We start from the raw sequence: 22,081 nt of genomic DNA, 5'->3' as shown, positions 1-22,081 counted from the left end.
TTCCAAAGAATTTATTACGTCCTGGCCCACAGAGGAAGCAATAACACGTACTTTTACAGGATCAACACAACTGGCAAAGAAACAAGACCCCAAAGTTATAACAGGATCCAGTCCAAGAACTAGTCCAGTACAAGAGTTTGACCATAAATAAAACACACATTCAGTTATGTGTAATGCTTTCGTTTATTGCATCTTTTTTATTTATTTTTGATTGATTGTCTTAGGTATCTTATTTTCAGGCCAGTATGAGTCTGGTGTTTCATCTCTCTTTAATACAGCTACACACTTTTACAGATGAACACAACTTTTTATTTTACAGATGCAAAACATTTGCATGGAAGCCAGACAAACTTATCTGCCTGCATATTTTTTATGATACAAAGTTGATCTAGAGTCTCTCCGTCTCTAACAAAGATCTGCCGGGCCAATCAGATCGTTTGAGGGCGGGGCTTTATGTGGTGATGGACAGAAGAGTAACATGCTATCTGAATCTGTTTACAACTAGCTCTGTAATGAACAAATGTGATTAAGGCAGTCTCCAAAAATACCTTAGTCACTTAATGTCACATAATTCTTTGCTCTGATTGGTTAGAGGACTGTCCAGTTGTATGCAGAGGTATTTTTCTCTCAGTAATGGTTAAAAAACGTCCCATAATGAAATTTAAAAGGCTGTCTTACCAGGCTCAGACAGTCCTGCTAGGGAAAAAATGACTTTGGTTAAGACACTAATTAGAAAAGTAAAATAAAGCTATCACAAAATTGCATCAGCAAATATCTTTATCTGCTGTACAAAAGATGTTTCCACGCCATTTAAAAAATCTCTTCTCAGCACACATAGTACATTATAAAGTCAAATGCAGGACCAGTTGGCTCCAAACTATTTATTGTGTTGGGGACTGAGCAGTTAGGCAACAGGACACAGGTGTATTTGATTGAGAAAAGGGGGGTTTCAGTTACCCATCAAGTGCAAAAGAATACCAAATTACAAACTGAAACAGGCATGTAGGAGAGGTCAACCAAATATATCTATACTAAATCTTACAGCAGCTAAACACACAAACAAATCAAACTGAGGACTTAAATATCGGCTGATCAAACCAAATGAAACACAAAGGGGTAGACAAACAAACATGAACCAGACTAAACCATTGACTGTATATACTATGGACAAACCCTTCGTGACGTCACCCATTGGTTTCTGAATTCAAAAATGAAGCCTCTAGTGGGCGGAGACTTCGGTCGCCATGTTGGATTTGCTTTACTCCGCCCACACTCGGATACTCCAAATATGGACATGGGTGTCGTGCTGGGCCGGACCTGAGGCAGCCTGGACACTGAAACCCGCCCACTCAACTCTCCGCTACCGTGTTAGCTCAGGCTACCGAGCTAGGCTAACCGCTATCCGAGGTGCTAGCAGCCGGCTAACACGGCAAAGCGGCCAACTCCCCCTTTTTCCTCACCCGTCCTCCCAGCACCCCAGCTCACCTTGCTCGAGGTAAGTTCACCAGAAGATATATAACACTCGAAATAATCAGTTATGTCTTAATTTTAGTTATACACAACAAAATAAATAAAGGTAGTAACTTGGTTAAATTACAGCTGTAGATTTTGTCGAGTGTTGCAGAACTTTGTCAAGTTGTCATAAAACATTTACTCAAAACATGAACCTGAATCAAATGACTTCACCGCTAAACTTTTAAGTTATATTTTTATTAAATAATTAATATTTCGAACAACTTTAGTGGATTATGTTCCTTGAATATGTTTACTATCGTTAATAAACAATGTTGGTGCTGGCTGCTGTTTAAAGCTGCTGCTGCTGTTTAAAGCTCTTACCATAAATGACATTATGATCTGTAAAAGACAGGCACATTTATATTTATTACAAGATGATTCTCTTTCAGTAACTAGTTAATATACGTACTTTTTTACCCTTCAAATGTGACATAATTTTGTTAACTTAAACTTTTTTCCCTTCCATACAGTGTGGATAATTGGTGACGGTGTGGGGCCTAGAGAGCTGTGACCACCATGGGAACAACCTCAGTCTGCAGGACGTCCTCATCTGTTGGTTTGTCTGGGTGGACTACAGTGGAAAGGCCTTCCTCCTTTTTTTTCTATAGCAAATATTTTTAAATATTACATTAAAATCCTACTTGTATTTGCACTCCTTTTGTCTTTCATGCTTCCTGTAGATCTTTCACAAATGTCACTGTTAATCTTAAAGTTAAAAAATAACAGGCAATGGTGTTCAACACATGAGATAGAATACAGAATTATAGTTTATGTAGAAAGGTAACAAACAAAAACTGTGTTAAAATGACCACAATATTAACATTGAAAACTGATGAATGTCAGCAAGTCCAACATTTGCTGTTAATTTAAATTATATTTAGTCTTTTCTATTTTAATAACAAAAAAATTACTGTTATACAAGCAGTGGTTTAACAAGTTAGGATCAAATGCATTCAGGGAAACATCAACATTATAGACAACACATTTCCAAGTTGTTTAGTGTTCTTTAATATGTGAACAGATGTAACAGTAATTACAAATACTTGTGTCCTGTGAAATAAGTAACGTTTTCAACCTCTTTATTATTATTGTTGTTAGTGTTGTTTGTTCCAGATTTCTCTCTCCCAAAGTGTCCTACAGAAGAAAAAGGTAACTGGTTAATAACAGTGGCAGAAAGAAATACCATGACCTGTCTGGTGCAGGCCAGGAACACTGGACAAACATATAAGAAACTAAAAAGCACGAGGACATAAGGATAAAAAAATATAAATATGACAGATCCAAGACTGGAGAACCTGTATATGACATCTGTAGCAACAAAGGCCTGTTCAGGTGTCATTAATCATTTTAGGTTATACAAATCTTATTGTAATTGCACACAGGTCGCCACTTCTTAATGATTTTAAGATATTCGTTATATTGCCAAAATCAAGTTCAAGATTAACATTACATGTATGTTAGCTAATTTATGAGGTGAACTATTTTTACCAACCTCATACAGAAGCATTAGGTTTAAAGGTATCATCATCGTAAAGTCCAACACTTCTATATTACGTATTGATTTCTATACAAGTCGGTTTAATGACCGTAACAACCAACAATGTGCTCCCGTTAACATCGCATTAGCTGGTTAACGAGCTAGCTAACAAGCTGAGCTAACGAGCTTGTTTTGTTAAGCGCAAACACCAATGCTTGCTAATTAGTGCGAACTTATTTAGAATTAAAGCTGCAAGCAGCATTGAGGTGGCCAAGCAGGAAGTTCGGCAGCGCAGATTTGCCATGTAACTCAATGCAGTCGCATCAGACATAAAGCATTAAGCAGTCACAGCAGGTTTCGAGCCAAAAAAGCCAGGATCCTGTTTGGCGAATGCTTTTGCCAGTTGTTCCAGAAAGCAAATACATCGATAAGGCATGGTCCGAAGATGGCCTGTTCCAATTTTGGTGAAGATCAGATGAAATTTGTGACCTGTGAAAATGTTTTGATGTTTCTGATTAAATCCAATATGGCGGCCGAATCAATTACGATGACATCACAAGTTGACGTGGGTCGGCCTAATGACGTCTAACAGTATAACCAGACACCATTAGTACATTTTAATTCCAAAGACATCAACAGCTACAGGCCAAAATGCATGGTTGCTAATTGCAGCGCCCCCTAGAGGTCATAGGTCGCCAAAATTTATTGAGCGTTCCCCTGATCGGGTCCTGAGTCCATGTACCGAGTTTGGCTTTGATACACGCAAGGGCTGCTGAGATATGAGCTCACTTCCTGTTAGGGGCTTCGCCGCAAATTTCGATTGGCTGTTACGGGAGAACGGTTTTAGTTCCGAAGACAAAAAGTAACGCATTAATGAAGCACGGTCCGTAGATGACGTGTGTGAAGTTTGGTGTCGATCGGACAAAAGTTGTGACCCGTGAAAACTTTGAAGTGTTTTCGATAAAATCCAAAATGGCGGAAATTCCAATGGGGCGAAATTAACATCATAGGTATCGTCGATCTCGGCATGATCCAAGGAGTCCAACAGTACCAAGTTTTTGAATATCAGGCATACGGGTCAAAAGTTATAAGCGAAAACGCAATTTTGCTAATTACATCGCCCCCTAGTGGCCGAATGACACCAAATTTTCATTGCGCACTTCTAGGGGAGTGTCGAAGCGTGTGACCGAGTTTGGTCTTCGGAAGTCAAAGCGTCGCCGAGATATAAGAAAACTTCCTGTTTGGCGGCGTTGCCGCCGACTGCGATTGGCTAACGCGAAAAGTCGGCATGAACTGTCACTGGGGCAACCCACGGTATCTGTGGATATCGTAATTTCATTTCAAATAAAAACGCATCAAGAGATATGAGCAAAAACAATGTTTTGCTAATTATAGCGCCCCCTAGTGGAGAAATGACACCAGATTTTTATCGTGCACTTGGGACAGAGTCTGGAAGCGTGGTACCAAATTTGGTTTCATTGCACCAAAACGTTGCCGAGATATGAGCTCAAATGGAAAACGGCGCCTTCGCCGCCAAATTTGATTGGCTGTTACGGCCAAACGGTTTCGAATCTGAAGATGACTTCTGATAACTTTTGTGCGCATTGGTCAGAAGACGGTGTGTGCCAATTTTCGTGAGAATCGGACAAAATTTGTGACCGCTGAAACTTTTTTCGTGTTTTTGATGAAATCCAAAATGGCGGAAAATCCATCATGGCCGAAATTGACGCCATATGGTGCGTTGAACCCGGCGTGGTCCAAGGATGCCGAGGATACCTTGTTTTCAAAAATCGGACATACGGTTCAAAAGTTACATGCACAAATGTACTTCAAACTTTGACCCGTTGGTGGCGCTAGAGCGTGGTTAGTGCTTACATGAAACTCAGTCAATGTAAAGTTGAGACTGTCCTTAAGCTGTGTGCAAAATTTGACAACTTTTTACCATACGGTTCTATGGGCTGCCATAGACTCCCATGGCGGAAAAATAATAATAATAATAATAATAATAATAATTAAAGCTGCAAGCAGCATTGAGGTGGCCAAGCAGAAAGTTCAGCAGTGCAGATTTGCCATGTAACTCAATGCAGTCGCATCAGACATAAAGCATTAAGCAGTCACAGCAGGTTTCAAGCCAAAAAACCCAGGATCGGTTGAGATATAAGGTCACTTCCTGTTTGGCGAATGCTTTTGCCAATTGTTCCAGAAAGCAAATACATTGATAAGGCATGGTCCGAAGATGGCCTGTTCCAATTTTGGTGAAGATCAGATGAAATTTGTGACCTGTGAAAATGTTTTGATGTTTCTGATTAAATCCAATATGGCGGCCGAATCAATTACGATGACATCACAAGTTGACGTGGGTCGGCCTGAGGACGTCTAACAGTATTACCAGACACCATTAGTACATTTTAATTCCAAACACATCAACAGCTACAGGCCAAAATGCATGGTTGCTAATTGCAGCGCCCCCTAGAGGTCAAAGGTCGCCAAAATTTCTTGAGCGTCCCCCTGATCGGGTCCTGAGTCCATGCACCGAGTTTGGCTTTGATACATGCAAGGGCTGCTGAGATATGAGCTCACTTCCTGTTAGGGGCTTCGCCGCAAATTTCGATTGGCTGTTACGGGAGAACGGTTTTAGTTCCGAAGACAAAAAGTAATGCATTAATGAAGCACGGTCCGTAGATGACGTGTGTGAAGTTTGGTGTCGATCGGACAAAAGTTGTGACCCGTGAAAACTTTTAAGTGTTTTTGATTAAATCCAAAATGGCGGAAATTCCAATGGGGCGAAATTAACATCATAGGTATCGTTGATCTCGGCATGATCCAAGGAGTCCAACAGTACCAAGTTTTTGAATATCAGGCATACGGGTCAAAAGTTATAAGCAAAAACGCAATTTTGCTAATTACATCGCCCCCTAGTGGCCGAATGACACCAAATTTTTATTGCGCACTTCTGAGGGAGTGTCGAAGCCCGTGACCAAGTTTGGTCTTCGGAAGTCAAAGCGTCACCGAGATATAAGAAAACTTCCTGTTTGACGGCGTTGCCGCCGACTGCGATTGGCTAACGCGAAAAGTTGGCATGAACTGTCACTGGGGCAACCCACGGTATGTGCGGATATCACAATTTCATTTCAAATAAAAACGCATCAAGAGATATGAGCAAAAACAATGTTTTGCTAATTATAGCGCCCCCTAGTGGCAACAGGACACCAGATTTTTGCCGTGCACTCGGGACAGTATCTGGAAGCGTGGTACCAAATTTGGTTTCATTGCACCGAAGCGTTGCCGAGGTACGAGCTGAAATGGAAAACGGCGCCTTCGCCGCAAATTTCGGTTGGCTGTTACGGGCGAGCGGTTAAAGTTCTGAAGACAAAAAGTAATGCGTTAATGAAGCATGGTCTGTTGATGATGTGTTTGAAGTTTGGTGTCGATCGGACAAAATTTGTGACCCGTGAAAACTTTTAAAAGTTTTTGATGAAATCCAAAATGGCGGAAAATCCATCATGGCGGAAATTGACGCCATATGGTGCATTGAACCCGGCGTGGTCCAAGGATGCCGAGGATACCTTGTTTTCAAAAATCGGACATACGGTTCAAAAGTTACATGCACAAATGTACTTCAAACTTTGACCCGTTGGTGGCGCTAGAGCGTGGTTAGTGCTTACATGAAACTCTGTCAAAGTAATGTTGAGACTGTCCTTAAGCTGTGTGCAAAATTTCACAACTTTTTACCATACGGTTCTATGGGCTGCCATAGACTCCCATGGCGGAATAATAATAATAATAGGGAAGAAAACGTACAAACACAATAGGTGTCCTACGCAGCTTCGCTGCTTGGCCACCAATAATAATAATTAAAGCTGCAAGCAGCATTGAGGTGGCCAAGCAGAAAGTTCAGCAGTGCAGATTTGCCGTGTAACTCAATGCAGTCGCATCAGACATAAAGCATTAAGCAGTCACAGCAGGTTTCAAGCCAAAAAAGCCAGGATCGGTTGAGATATAAGGTCACTTCCTGTTTGGCGAATGCTTTTGCCAATTGCTCCAGAAAGCAATGCATTGATAAGGCATGGTCTGAAGATGGCCTGTTCCAATTTTGGTGAAGATCAGATGAAATTTGTGACCTGCGAAAATGTTTTGATGTTTCTGATTAAATCCAATATGGCGGCCGAATCAATTACGATGACATCACAAGTTGACGTGGGTCGGCCTAAGGACGTCTAACAGTATTACCAGACACCATTAGTACATTTGAATTCCAAACACATCAACAGCTGCAGGCCAAAATGCATGGTTGCTAATTGCAGCGCCCCCTAGAGGTCAAAGGTCGCCAAAATTTCTTGAGCGTCCCCCTGATCGGGTCCTGAGTCCATGCACCGAGTTTGGCTTTGATACACGCAAGGGCTGCTGAGATATGAGGTCACTTCCTGTTAGGGGCTTCGCCGCAAATTTCGATTGGCTGTTACGGGAGAACGGTTTTAGTTCCGAAGACAAAAAGTAATGCGTTAATGAAGCACGGTCCGTAGATGACGTGTGTGAAGTTTGGTGTCGATCGGACAAAAGTTGTGACCCGTGAAAACTTTTAAGTGTTTTTGATTAAATCCAAAATGGCGGAAATTCCAATGGGGCGAAATTAACATCATAGGTATCGTCGATCTCGGCATGATCCAAGGAGTCCAACAGTACCAAGTTTTTGAATATCAGGCATACGGGTCAAAAGTTATAAGCAAAAACGCAATTTTGCTAATTACATCGCCCCCTAGTGGCCGAATGACACCATATTTTTATTGCGCACTTCTGAGGGAGTGTCGAAGCCCGTGACCGAGTTTGGTCTTCGGAAGTCAAAGCGTCACCGAGATATAAGAAAACTTCCTGTTTGACGGCTTTGCCGCCGACTGCGATTGGCTAACGCGAAAAGTCGGCATGAACTGTCACTGGGGCAACCCACGGTATGTGCGGATATCACAATTTCATTTCAAATAAAAACGCATCAAGAGATATGAGCAAAAACAATGTTTTGCTAATTATAGCGCCCCCTAGTGGCAACAGGACACCAGATTTTTGCCGTGCACTCGGGACAGCATCTGGAAGCGTGGTACCAAATTTGGTTTCATTGCACCGAAGCGTTGCCGAGATAAGAGCTCAAATGGAAAACGGCGCCTTCGCCGCCAATTTTGATTGGCTGTTACGGCCAAACGGTTTCGAATCTGAAGATTCCTTCTGATAACTTTTGTGCGCATTGGTCAGAAGACGGTCTGTGCCAATTTTCGTGAGAATCGGACAAAATTTGTGACCGCTGAAACTTTTTTCGTGTTTTTGATGAAATCCAAAATGGCGGAAAATCCATCATGACGGAAATTGACGCCATATGGTGCGTTGAACTCGGCTTGGTCCAAGGATGCCGAGGATACCTTGTTTTCAAAAATCGGACATACGGTTCAAAAGTTACATGCACAAATGTACTTCAAACTTTGACCCGTTGGTGGCGCTAGAGCGTGGTTAGTGCTTACATGAAACTCAGTCAAAGTAATGTTGAGACTGTCCTTAAGCTGGGTGCAAAATTTGACAACTTTTTACCATACGGTTCTATGGGCTGCCATAGACTCCCATGGCGGAATAATAATAATAATAATAGGGAAGAAAACGTACAAACACAATAGGTGTCCTACGCAGCTTCGCTGCTTGGCCACCAATAATAGGGAAGAAAACGTAGAAACACAATAGGTGTCCTACGCAGCTTCGCTGCTTGGCCACCAATTAAAGCTGCAAGCAGCATTGAGGTGGCCAAGCAGAAAGTTCAGCAGCGCAGATTTGCCACGTAACTCAATGCAGTCGCATCAGACATAAAGCATTAAGCAGTCACAGCAGCTTTCAAGCCAAAAAACCCAGGATCGGTTGAGATATAAGGTCACTTCCTGTTTGGCGAATGCTTTTGCCAATTGTTCCAGAAAGCAAATACATTGATAAGGCATGGTCCGAAGATGGCCTGTTCCAATTTTGGTGAAGATCAGATGAAATTTGTGACCTGTGAAAACGTTTTGATGTTTCTGATTAAATCCAATATGGCGGCCGAATCAATTACGATGACATCACAAGTTGACGTGGGTCGGCCTGAGGACGTCTAACAGTATAACCAGACACCATTAGTACATTTGAATTCCAAAGACATCAACAGCTGCAGGCCAAAATGCATGGTTGCTAATTGCAGCGCCCCCTAGAGGTCATAGGTCGCCAAAATTTCTTGAGCGTTCCCCTGATCGGGTCCTGAGTCCATGTACCGAGTTTGGCTTTGATACACGCAAGGGCTGCTGAGATATGAGCTCACTTCCTGTTAGGGGCTTCGCCGCAAATTTCGATTGGCTGTTACGGGAGAACGGTTTTAGTTCCGAAGACAAAAAGTAACGCGTTAATGAAGCACGGTCCGTAGATGACGTGTGTGAAGTTTGGTGTCGATCGGACAAAAGTTGTGACCCGTGAAAACTTTGAAGTGTTTTCGATAAAATCCAAAATGGCGGAAATTCCAATGGGGCGAAATTAACATCATAGGTATCGTCGATCTCGGCATGATCCAAGGAGTCCAACAGTACCAAGTTTTTGAATATCAGGCATACGGGTCAAAAGTCATAAGCGAAAACGCAATTTTGCTAATTACATCGCCCCCTAGTGGCCGAGTGACACCAAATTTTCATTGCGCACTTCTAGGGGAGTGTCGAAGCGTGTGACCGAGTTTGGTCTTCGGAAGTCAAAGCGTCGCCGAGATATAAGAAAACTTCCTGTTTGGCGGCGTTGCCGCCGACTGCGATTGGCTAACGCGAAAAGTCGGCATGAACTGTCACTGGGGCAACCCACGGTATCTGTGGATATCGTAATTTCATTTCAAATAAAAACGCATCAAGAGATATGAGCAAAAACAATGTTTTGCTAATTATAGCGCCCCCTAGTGGAGAAATGACACCAGATTTTTATCGTGCACTTGGGACAGAGTCTGGAAGCGTGGTACCAAATTTGGTTTCATTGCACCAAAACGTTGCCGAGATATGAGCTCAAATGGAAAACGGCGCCTTCGCCGCCAATTTTGATTGGCTGTTACGGCCAAACGGTTTCGAATCTGAAGATGACTTCTGATAACTTTTGTGCGCATTGGTCAGAAGACGGTGTGTGCCAATTTTCGTGAGAATCGGACAAAATTTGTGACCGCTGAAACTTTTTTCGTGTTTTTGATGAAATCCAAAATGGCGGAAAATCCATCATGGCCGAAATTGACGCCATATGGTGCGTTGAACCCGGCGTGGTCCAAGGATGCCGAGGATACCTTGTTTTCAAAAATCGGACATACGGTTCAAAAGTTACATGCACAAATGTACTTCAAACTTTGACCCGTTGGTGGCGCTAGAGCGTGGTTAGTGCTTACATGAAACTCAGTCAATGTAAAGTTGAGACTGTCCTTAAGCTGTGTGCAAAATTTGACAACTTTTTACCATACGGTTCTATGGGCTGCCATAGACTCCCATGGCGGAAAAATAATAATAATAATTAAAGCTGCAAGCAGCATTGAGGTGGCCAAGCAGGAAGTTCAGCAGTGCAGATTTGCCACGTAACTCAATGCAGTCGCATCAGACATAAAGCATTAAGCAGTCACAGCAGGTTTCGAGCCAAAAAAGCCAGGATCGGTTGAGATATAAGGTCACTTCCTGTTTGGCGAATGCTTTTGCCAATTGCTCCAGAAAGCAAACGCATTGATAAGACATGGTCCGAAGATGGCCTGTTCCAATTTTGGTGAAGATCAGATGAAATTTGTGACCTGTGAAAACGTTTTGATGTTTCTGATTAAATCCAATATGGCGGCCGAATCAATTACGATGACATCACAAGTTGACGCGGGTCGGCCTAAGGACGTCTAACAGTATTACCAGACACCATTAGTACATTTTAATTCCAAACACATCAACAGCTGCAGGCCAAAATGCATGGTTGCTAATTGCAGCGCCCCCTAGAGGTCAAAGGTCGCCAACATTTCTTGAGCGTCCCCCTGATCGGGTCCTGAGTCCATGCACCGAGTTTGGCTCTGATACACGCAAGGGCTGCTGAGATATGAGCTCACTTCCTGTTAGGGGCTTCGCCGCAAATTTCGATTGGCTGTTACGGGCGAACGGTTTTAGTTCCGAAGACAAAAAGTAACGCATTAATGAAGCACGGTCCGTAGATGACGTGTGTGAAGTTTGGTGTCGATCGGACAAAAGTTGTGACCCGTGAAAACTTTTAAGTGTTTTTGATTAAATCCAAAATGGCGGAAATTCCAATGGGGCGAAATTAACATCATAGGTATCGTCGATCTCGGCATGATCCAAGGAGTCCAACAGTACCAAGTTTTTGAATATCAGGCATACGGGTCAAAAGTTATGAGGAAAAACGCAATTTTGCTAATTACATCGCCCCCTAGTGGCCGAATGACACCAAATTTTTATTGCGCACTTCTAGGGGAGTGTCGAAGCCCGTGACCGAGTTTGGTCTTCGGAAGTCAAAGCGTCGCCGAGATATAAGAAAACTTCCTGTTTGGCGGCGTTGCCGGCGACTGCGATTGGCTAACGCGAAAAGTTGGCATGAACTGTCACTGGGGCAACCCACGGTATGTGCGGATATCGCAATTTCATTTCAAATAAAAACGCATCAAGAGATATGAGCAAAAACAATGTTTTGCTAATTATAGCGCCCCCTAGTAGAGAAATGACACCAGATTTTTATCGTGCACTTGGGACAGAGTCTGGAAGCGTGGTACCAAATTTGGTTTCATTGCACCAAAACGTTGCCGAGATAAGAGCTCAAATGGAAAACGGCGCCTTCGCCGCCAATTTTGATTGGCTGTTACGGCCAAACGGTTTCGAATCTGAAGATTCCTTCTGATAACTTTTGTGCGCATTGGTCAGAAGACGGTCTGTGCCAATTTTCGTGAGAATCGGACAAAATTTGTGACCGCTGAAACTTTTTTCGTGTTTTTGATGAAATCCAAAATGGCGGAAAATCCATCATGACGGAAATTGACGCCATATGGTGCGTTGAACTCGGCTTGGTCCAAGGATGCCGAGGATACCTTGTTTTCAAAAATCGGACATACGGTTCAAAAGTTACATGCACAAATGTACTTCAAACTTTGACCCGTTGGTGGCGCTAGAGCGTGGTTAGTGCTTACATGAAACTCAGTCAAAGTAATGTTGAGACTGTCCTTAAGCTGTGTGCAAAATTTGACAACTTTTTACCATACGGTTCTATGGGCTGCCATAGACTCCCATGGCGGAATAATAATAATAATAATAGGGAAGAAAACGTACAAACACAATAGGTGTCCTACGCAGCTTCGCTGCTTGGCCACCAATTAAAGCTGCAAGCAGCATTGAGGTGGCCAAGCAGAAAGTTCAGCAGTGCAGATTTGCCATGTAACTCAATGTAGTTGCATCAGACATAAAGCATTAAGCAGTCACAGCAGGTTTCAAGCCAAAAAAGCCAGGATCGGTTGAGATATAAGGTCACTTCCTGTTTGGCGAATGCTTTTGCCAATTGCTCCAGAAAGCCATGCATTGATAAGGCATGGTCTGAAGATGGCCTGTTCCAATTTTGGTGAAGATCAGATGAAATTTGTGACCTGTGAAAACGTTTTGATGTTTCTGATTAAATCCAATATGGCGGCCGAATCAATTACGATGACATCACAAGTTGACCTGGGTCGGCCTAAGGACGTCTAACAGTATTACCAGACACCATTAGTACATTTTAATTCCAAACACATCAACAGCTGCAGGCCAAAATGCATGGTTGCTAATTGCAGCGCCCCCTAGAGGTCATAGGTCGCCAAAATTTCTTGAGCGTCCCCCTGATCGGGTCCTGAGTCCATGCACCGAGTTTGGCTTTGATACACGCAAGGGCTGCTGAGATATGAGCTCACTTCCTGTTAGGGGCTTCGCCGCAAATTTCGATTGGCTGTTACGGGAGAACGGTTTTAGTTCCGAAGACAAAAAGTAATGCGTTAATGAAGCACGGTCCGTAGATGACGTGTGTGAAGTTTGGTGTCGATCGGACAAAAGTTGTGACCTGTGAAAACTTTTAAGTGTTTTCGATTAAATCCAAAATGGCGGAAATTCCAATGGGGCGAAATTAACATCATAGGTATCGTTGATCTCGGCATGATCCAAGGAGTCCAACAGTACCAAGTTTTTGAATATCAGGCATACGGGTCAAAAGTTATAAGGAAAAACGCAATTTTGCTAATTACATCGCCCCCTAGTGGCCGAATGACACCCAATTTTTATTGCGCACTTCTAACGGAGTGTCGAAGCGCGTGACCGAGTTTGGTCTTCGGAAGTCAAAGCGTCGCCGAGATATAAGAAAACTTCCTGTTTGGCGGCGTTGCCGGCGACTGCGATCGGCTAACGCGAAAAGTTGGCATGAACTGTCACTGGGGCAACCCACGGTATCTGCGGATATCGCAATTTCATTTCAAATAAAAACGCATCAAGAGATATGAGCAAAAACAATGTTTTGCTAATTATAGCGCCCCCTAGTGGAGAAATGACACCAGATTTTTATCGTGCACTTGGGACAGAGTCTGGAAGCGTGGTACCAAATTTGGTTTCATTGCACCAAAACGTTGCCGAGATATGAGCTCAAATGGAAAACGGCGCCTTCGCCGCCAATTTTGATTGGCTGTTACGGCCAAACGGTTTCGAATCTGAAGATTCCTTCTGATAACTTTTGTGCGCATTGGTCAGAAGACGGTCTGTGCCAATTTTCGTGAGAATCGGACAAAATTTGTGACCGCTGAAACTTTTTTCGTGTTTTTGATGAAATCCAAAATGGCGGAAAATCCATCATGGCGGAAATTGACGCCATATGGTGCGTTGAACTCGGCTTGGTCCAAGGATGCCGAGGATACCTTGTTTTCAAAAATCGGACATACGGTTCAAAAGTTACATGCACAAATGTACTTCAAACTTTGACCCGTTGGTGGCGCTAGAGCGTGGTTAGTGCTTACATGAAACTCAGTCAAAGTAATGTTGAGACTGTCCTTAAGCTGTGTGCAAAATTTCACAACTTTTTACCATACGGTTCTATGGGCTGCCATAGACTCCCATGGCGGAATAATAATAATAATAGGGAAGAAAAGGTACAATCACAATAGGTGTCCTACGCAGCTTCGCTGCTTGGCCACCAATAATAATTAAAGCTGCAAGCAGCATTGAGGTGGCCAAGCAGAAAGTTCGGCAGTGCAGATTTGCCACGTAACTGAATGCAGTCGCATCAGACATGAAGCATTAAGTAGTCACAGCAGGTTTCAAGCCAAAAAACCCAGGATCGGTTGAGATATAAGGTCACTTCCTGTTTGGCGAATGCTTTTGCCAGTTGTTCCAGAAAGCAATGCATTGATAAGGCATGGTCCGAAGATGGCCTGTTCCAATTTTGGTGAAGATCAGATGAAATTTGTGACCTGTGAAAACGTTTTGATGTTTGTGATTAAATCCAATATGGCGGCCGAATCAATTACGATGACATCACAAGTTGACGTGGGTCGGCCTAAGGACGTCTAACAGTATTACCAGACACCATTAGTACATTTTAATTCCAAACACATCAACAGCTACAGGCCAAAATGCATGGTTGCTAATTGCAGCGCCCCCTAGAGGTCAAAGGTCGCCAACATTTCTTGAGCGTTCCCCTGATCGGGTCCTGAGTCCATGCACCGAGTTTGGCTTTGATACATGCTAGGGCTGCTGAGATATGAGCTCACTTCCTGTTAGGGGCTTCGCCGCAAATTTCGATTGGCTGTTACGGGAGAACGGTTTTAGTTCCGAAGACAAAAAGTAATGCGTTAATGAAGCACAGTCCGTAGATGACGTGTGTGAAGTTTGGTGTCGATCGGACAAAATTTGTGACCCGTGAAAACTTTTAAGTGTTTTCAATAAAATCCAAAATGGCGGAAATTCCAATAGGGCGAAATCAACATCATAGGTATCGTTGATCTCGGCATGATCCAAGGAGTCCAACAGTACCAAGTTTTTGAATATCAGACATACGGGTCAAAAGTTATAAGCAAAAACGCAATTTTGCTAATTACATCGCCCCCTAGTGGCCGAATGACACCAAATTTTTATTGCGCACTTCTATGCGAGTGTCGAAGCGCGTGACCGAGTTTGGTCTTCGGAAGTCAAAGCGTCGCCGAGATATAAGAAAACTTCCTGTTTGGCGGCGTTGCCGCCGACTGCGATTGGCTAACGCGAAAAGTTGGCATGAACTGTCACTGGGGCAACCCACGGTATGTGCGGATATCACAATTTCATTTCAAATAAAAACGCATCAAGAGATATGAGCAAAAACAATGTTTTGCTGATTATAGCGCCCCCTAGTGGCAACAGGACACCAGATTTGTGCCGTGCACTTGGGACAGAGTCTGGAAGCGTGGTACCAAATTTGGTTTCATTGCACCAAAGCGTTGCCGAGATATGAGCTCAAATGGAAAACGGCGCCTTCGCCGCCGATTTCGATTGGCTGTTACGGGCGACCGCTTATAGTTCCGAAGACAAAAAGTAATGCGTTAAGGAAGCATGGTCGGTAGATGACGTGTGTGAAGTTTGGTGTCGATCGGACAAAATTTGTGACAGAAGAAGCGTTTTGAAAGTTTTTGATAAAATCCAAAATGGCGGAAAATCCATCATGGCGGAAATTGGTGCCATAGGGTGCGTTGAACTCGGCTTGATCCAAGGATTCCAAGGATACCTTGTTTTCAAATTTCGGACACACGGTTCAAAAGTCACTTGCAGAAATGTACTTCAAAGTTTGAGCAGTTGGTGGCGCTAGAGCGTGGGTAGTGCTTACATGAAACTTGGTCAAATTAATGTAGAGACTGTCCTTAAGCTGTGTGCAAAATTTCACAACTTTTTACCATACGGTTCTAGGGGCTGCCATAGACTCCCATGGCGGAATAATAATAATTAAAGCTGCAAGCAGCATTGAGGTGGCCAAGCAGAACGTTCAGCAGCGCAGATTTGCCACGTAACTCAATGCAGTCGCATCAGACATAAAGCATGAAGCAGTCACAGCAGGTTTCGAGCCAAAAAACCCAGGATCGGTTGAGATATAAGGTCACTTCCTGTTTGGCGAATGCTTTTGCCAATTGCTCCAGAAAGCAATGCATTGATAAGGCATGGTCCGAAGATGGCCTGTTCCAATTTTGGTGAAGATCAGATGAAATTTGTGACCTGTGAAAACGTTTTGATGTTTCTGATTAAATCCAATATGGCGGCCGAATCAATTACGATGACATCACAAGTTGACGTGGGTCGGCCTAAGGACGTCTAACAGTATTACCAGACACCATTAGTACATTTTAATTCCAAACACATCAACAGCTACAGGCCAAAATGCATGGTTGCTAATTGCAGCGCCCCCTAGAGGTCAAAGGTCGCCAAAATTTCTTGAGCGTTCCCCTGATTGGGTCCTGAGTCCATGCACCGAGTTTGGCTTTGATACATGCAAGGGCTGCTGAGATATGAGCTCACTTCCTGTTAGGGGCTTCGCCGCAAATTTCGATTGGCTGTTACGGGAGAACGGTTTTAGTTCCGAAGACAAAAAGTAATGCGTTAATGAAGCACGGTCCGTAGATGACGTGTGTGAAGTTTGGTGTCGATGGGACAAAATTTGTGACCCGTGAAAACTTTGAAGTGTTTTTGATCAAATCCAAAATGGCGGAAATTCCAATGGGGCGAAATTAACATCATAGGTATCGTCGATCTCGGCATGATCCAAGGAGTCCAACAGTACCAAGTTTTTGAATATCAGGCATACGGGTCAAAAGTTATAAGCAAAAACGCAATTTTGCTAATTACATCGCCCCCTAGAGGCCGAATGACACCAAATTTTTATTGCGCACTTCTAACGGAGTGTCGAAGCGCGTGACCGAGTTTGGTCTTCGGAAGTCAAAGCGTCGCCGAGATATAAGAAAACTTCCTGTTTGGCGGCGTTGCCGGCGACTGCGATTGGCTAACGCGAAAAGTCGGCATGAACTGTCACTGGGGCAACCCACGGTATGTGCGGATATCGCAATTTCATTTCAAATAAAAACGCATCAAGAGATATGAGCAAAAACAATGTTTTGCTAATTATAGCGCCCCCTAGTGGAGAAATGACACCAGATTTTTGTCGTGCACTTGGGACAGAGTCTGGAAGCGTGGTACCAAATTTGGTTTCATTGCACCAAAACGTTGCCGAGATATGAGCTCAAATGGAAAACGGCGCCTTCGCCGCCAATTTTGATTGGCTGTTACGGCCAAACGGTTTCGAATCTGAAGATTCCTTCTGATAACTTTTGTGCGCATTGGTGAGAAGACGGTCTGTGCCAATTTTCGTGAGAATCGGACAAAATTTGTGACCGCTGAAACTTTTTTCGTGTTTTTGATGAAATCCAAAATGGCGGAAAATCCATCATGACGGAAATTGACGCCATATGGTGCGTTGAACTCGGCTTGGTCCAAGGATGCCGAGGATACCTTGTTTTCAAAAATCGGACATACGGTTCAAAAGTTACATGCACAAATGTACTTCAAACTTTGACCCGTTGGTGGCGCTAGAGCGTGGTTAGTGCTTACATGAAACTCAGTCAAAGTAAAGTTGAGACTGTCCTTAAGCTGTGTGCAAAATTTCACAACTTTTTACCATACGGTTCTATGGGCTGCCATAGACTCCCATGGCGGAATAATAATAATAATAATAGGGAAGAAAACGTACAATCACAATAGGTGTCCTACGCAGCTTCGCTGCTTGGCCACCAATTAAAGCTGCAAGCAGCATTGAGGTGGCCAAGCAGAAAGTTCAGCAGTGCAGATTTGCCACGTAACTCAATGCAGTCGCATCAGACATAAAGCATTAAGCAGTCACAGCAGGTTTCAAGCCAAAAAAGCCAGGATCGGTTGAGATATAAGGTCACTTCCTGTTTGGCGAATGCTTTTGCCAATTGCTCCAGAAAGCAATGCATCGATAAGGCATGGTCTGAAGATGGCCTGTTCCAATTTTGGTGAAGATCAGATGAAATTTGTGACATGTGAAAACGTTTTGATGTTTCTGATTGAATCCAATATGGCGGCCGAATCAATTACGATGACATCACAAGTTGACCTGGGTCGGCCTAAGGACGTCTAACAGTATTACCAGACACCATTAGTACATTTGAATTCCAAACACATCAACAGCTGCAGGCCAAAATGCATGGTTGCTAATTGCAGCGCCCCCTAGAGGTCAAAGGTCGCCAAAATTTCTTGAGCGTCCCCCTGATCGGGTCCTGAGTCCATGCACCGAGTTTGGCTTTGATACACGCAAGGGCTGCTGAGATATGAGCTCACTTCCTGTTAGGGGCTTCGCCGCAAATTTCGATTGGCTGTTACGGGAGAACGGTTTTAGTTCCGAAGACAAAAAGCAATGCATTAATGAAGCTTGGTCCGTAGATGACGTGTGTGAAGTTTGGTGTCGATCGGACAAAATTTGTGACCCGTGAAAACTTTGAAGTGTTTTTGATCAAATCCAAAATGGCGGAAATTCCAATGGGGCGAAATTAACATCATAGGTATCGTCGATCTCGGCATGATCCAAGGAGTCCAACAGTACCAAGTTTTTGAATATCAGGCATAGGGGTCAAAAGTTATAAGCAAAAACGCAATTTTGCTAATTACATCGCCCCCTAGTGGCCGAATGACACCGAATTTTTATTGCGCACTTCTGAGGGAGTGTCGAAGCCCGTGACCGAGTTTGGTCTTCGGAAGTCAAAGCGTCGCCGAGATATAAGAAAACTTCCTGTTTGGCTGCGTTGCCGCCGACTGCGATTGGCTAACGCGAAAAGTTGGCATGAACTGTCACTGGGGCAACCCACGGTATGTGCGGATATCACAATTTCATTTCAAATAAAAACGCATCAAGAGATATGAGCAAAAACAATGTTTTGCTAATTATAGCGCCCCCTAGTGGCGACAGGACACCAGATTTTTGCCGTGCCCTTAAGACAGAGTCTGGAAGCGTGGTACCAAATTTGGTTTCATTGCACCAAAGCGTTGCCGAGATATGGGCTCAAATGGAAAACGGCGCCTTCGCCGCCGATTTTGATTGGCTGTTACGGGCGACCGCTTGTAGTTCCGAAGACAAAAAGTAATGCGTTAAGGAAGCATGGTCTGTTGATGACGTGTTTGAAGTTTGGCGTCGATCGGACCAAATTTGTGACCTGTGAAAACTTTGAAAGGTTTTTGATGAAATCCAAAATGGCGGAAAATCCATCATGGCGGAAATTGACGCCATATGGTGCGTTGAACTCGGCGTGGTCCAAGGATGCCGAGGATACCTTGTTTTCAAAAATCGGACATACGGTTCAAAAGTTACATGCACAAATGTACTTCAAACTTTGACCCGTTGGTGGCGCTAGAGCGTGGTTAGTGCTTACATGAAACTCAGTCAAAGTAATGTTGAGACTGTCCTTAAGCTGTGTGCAAAATTTCACAACTTTTTACCATACGGTTCTATGGGCTGCCATAGACTCCCATGGCGGAATAATAATAATAATAGGGAAGAAAACGTACAAACACAATAGGTGTCCTACGCAGCTTCGCTGCTTGGCCACCAATAATAGGGAAGAAAACGTACAAACACAATAGGTGTCCTACGCAGCTTCGCTGCTTGGCCACCAATTAAAGCTGCAAGCAGCATTGAGGTGGCCAAGCAGGAAGTTCGGCAGCGCAGATTTGCCATGTAACTCAATGCAGTCGCATCAGACATAAAGCATTAAGCAGTCACAGCAGGTTTCGAGCCAAAAAAGCCAGGATCCTGTTTGGCGAATGCTTTTGCCAGTTGTTCCAGAAAGCAAATACATCGATAAGGCATGGTCCGAAGATGGCCTGTTCCAATTTTGGTGAAGATCAGATGAAATTTGTGACCTGTGAAAATGTTTTGATGTTTCTGATTAAATCCAATATGGCGGCCGAATCAATTACGATGACATCACAAGTTGACGTGGGTCGGCCTAATGACGTCTAACAGTATAACCAGACACCATTAGTACATTTTAATTCCAAAGACATCAACAGCTACAGGCCAAAATGCATGGTTGCTAATTGCAGCGCCCCCTAGAGGTCATGGGTCGCCAAAATTTATTGAGCGTTCCCCTGATCGGGTCCTGAGTCCATGTACCGAGTTTGGCTTTGATACACGCAAGGGCTGCTGAGATATGAGCTCACTTCCTGTTAGGGGCTTCGCCGCAAATTTCGATTGGCTGTTACGGGAGAACGGTTTTAGTTCCGAAGACAAAAAGTAACGCATTAATGAAGCACGGTCCGTAGATGACGTGTGTGAAGTTTGGTGTCGATCGGACAAAAGTTGTGACCCGTGAAAACTTTGAAGTGTTTTCGATAAAATCCAAAATGGCGGAAATTCCAATGGGGCGAAATTAACATCATAGGTATCGTCGATCTCGGCATGATCCAAGGAGTCCAACAGTACCAAGTTTTTGAATATCAGGCATACGGGTCAAAAGTTATAAGCGAAAACGCAATTTTGCTAATTACATCGCCCCCTAGTGGCCGAATGACACCAAATTTTCATTGCGCACTTCTAGGGGAGTGTCGAAGCGTGTGACCGAGTTTGGTCTTCGGAAGTCAAAGCGTCGCCGAGATATAAGAAAACTTCCTGTTTGGCGGCGTTGCCGCCGACTGCGATTGGCTAACGCGAAAAGTCGGCATGAACTGTCACTGGGGCAACCCACGGTATCTGTGGATATCGCAATTTCATTTCAAATAAAAACGCATCAAGAGATATGAGCAAAAACAATGTTTTGCTAATTATAGCGCCCCCTAGTGGAGAAATGACACCAGATTTTTATCGTGCACTTGGGACAGAGTCTGGAAGCGTGGTACCAAATTTGGTTTCATTGCACCAAAACGTTGCCGAGATATGAGCTCAAATGGAAAACGGCGCCTTCGCCGCCAATTTTGATTGGCTGTTACGGCCAAACGGTTTCGAATCTGAAGATGACTTCTGATAACTTTTGTGCGCATTGGTCAGAAGACGGTGTGTGCCAATTTTCGTGAGAATCGGACAAAATTTGTGACCGCTGAAACTTTTTTCGTGTTTTTGATGAAATCCAAAATGGCGGAAAATCCATCATGGCCGAAATTGACGCCATATGGTGCGTTGAACCCGGCGTGGTCCAAGGATGCCGAGGATACCTTGTTTTCAAAAATCGGACATACGGTTCAAAAGTTACATGCACAAATGTACTTCAAACTTTGACCCGTTGGTGGCGCTAGAGCGTGGTTAGTGCTTACATGAAACTCAGTCAATGTAAAGTTGAGACTGTCCTTAAGCTGTGTGCAAAATTTGACAACTTTTTACCATACGGTTCTATGGGCTGCCATAGACTCCCATGGCGGAAAAATAATAATAATAATAATAATAATAATAATTAAAGCTGCAAGCAGCATTAAGGTGGCCAAGCAGAAAGTTCAGCAGTGCAGATTTGCCATGTAACTCAATGCAGTCGCATCAGACATAAAGCATTAAGCAGTCACAGCAGGTTTCAAGCCAAAAAACCCAGGATTGGTTGAGATATAAGTTCACTTCCTGTTTGGCGAATGCTTTTGCCAATTGTTCCAGAAAGCAACGCATTGATAAGGCATGGTTTGAAGATGGCCTGTTCCAATTTTGGTGAAGATCAGATGAAATTTGTGACCTGTGAAAATGTTTTGATGTTTCTGATTAAATCCAATATGGCGGCCGAATCAATTACGATGACATCACAAGTTGACGTGGGTCGGCCTAAGGACGTCTAACAGTATTACCAGACACCATTAGTACATTTTAATTCCAAACACATCAACAGCTGCAGGCCAAAATGCATGGTTGCTAATTGCAGCGCCCCCTAGAGGTCAAAGGTCGCCAAGATTTCTTGAGCGTTCCCCTGATCGGGTCCTGAGTCCATGCACCGAGTTTGGCTTTGATAAACGCAAGGGCTGCTGAGATATAAGCTCACTTCCTGTTAGGGGCTTCGCCGCAAATTTCGATTGGCTGTTACGGGAG

Source organism: Chelon labrosus, assembly GCF_963514085.1.
Source record: "Chelon labrosus genome assembly, chromosome: 8".
NCBI lineage: Eukaryota > Metazoa > Chordata > Actinopteri > Mugiliformes > Mugilidae > Chelon > Chelon labrosus.
This window is presented reverse-complemented; position numbering follows the sequence as displayed.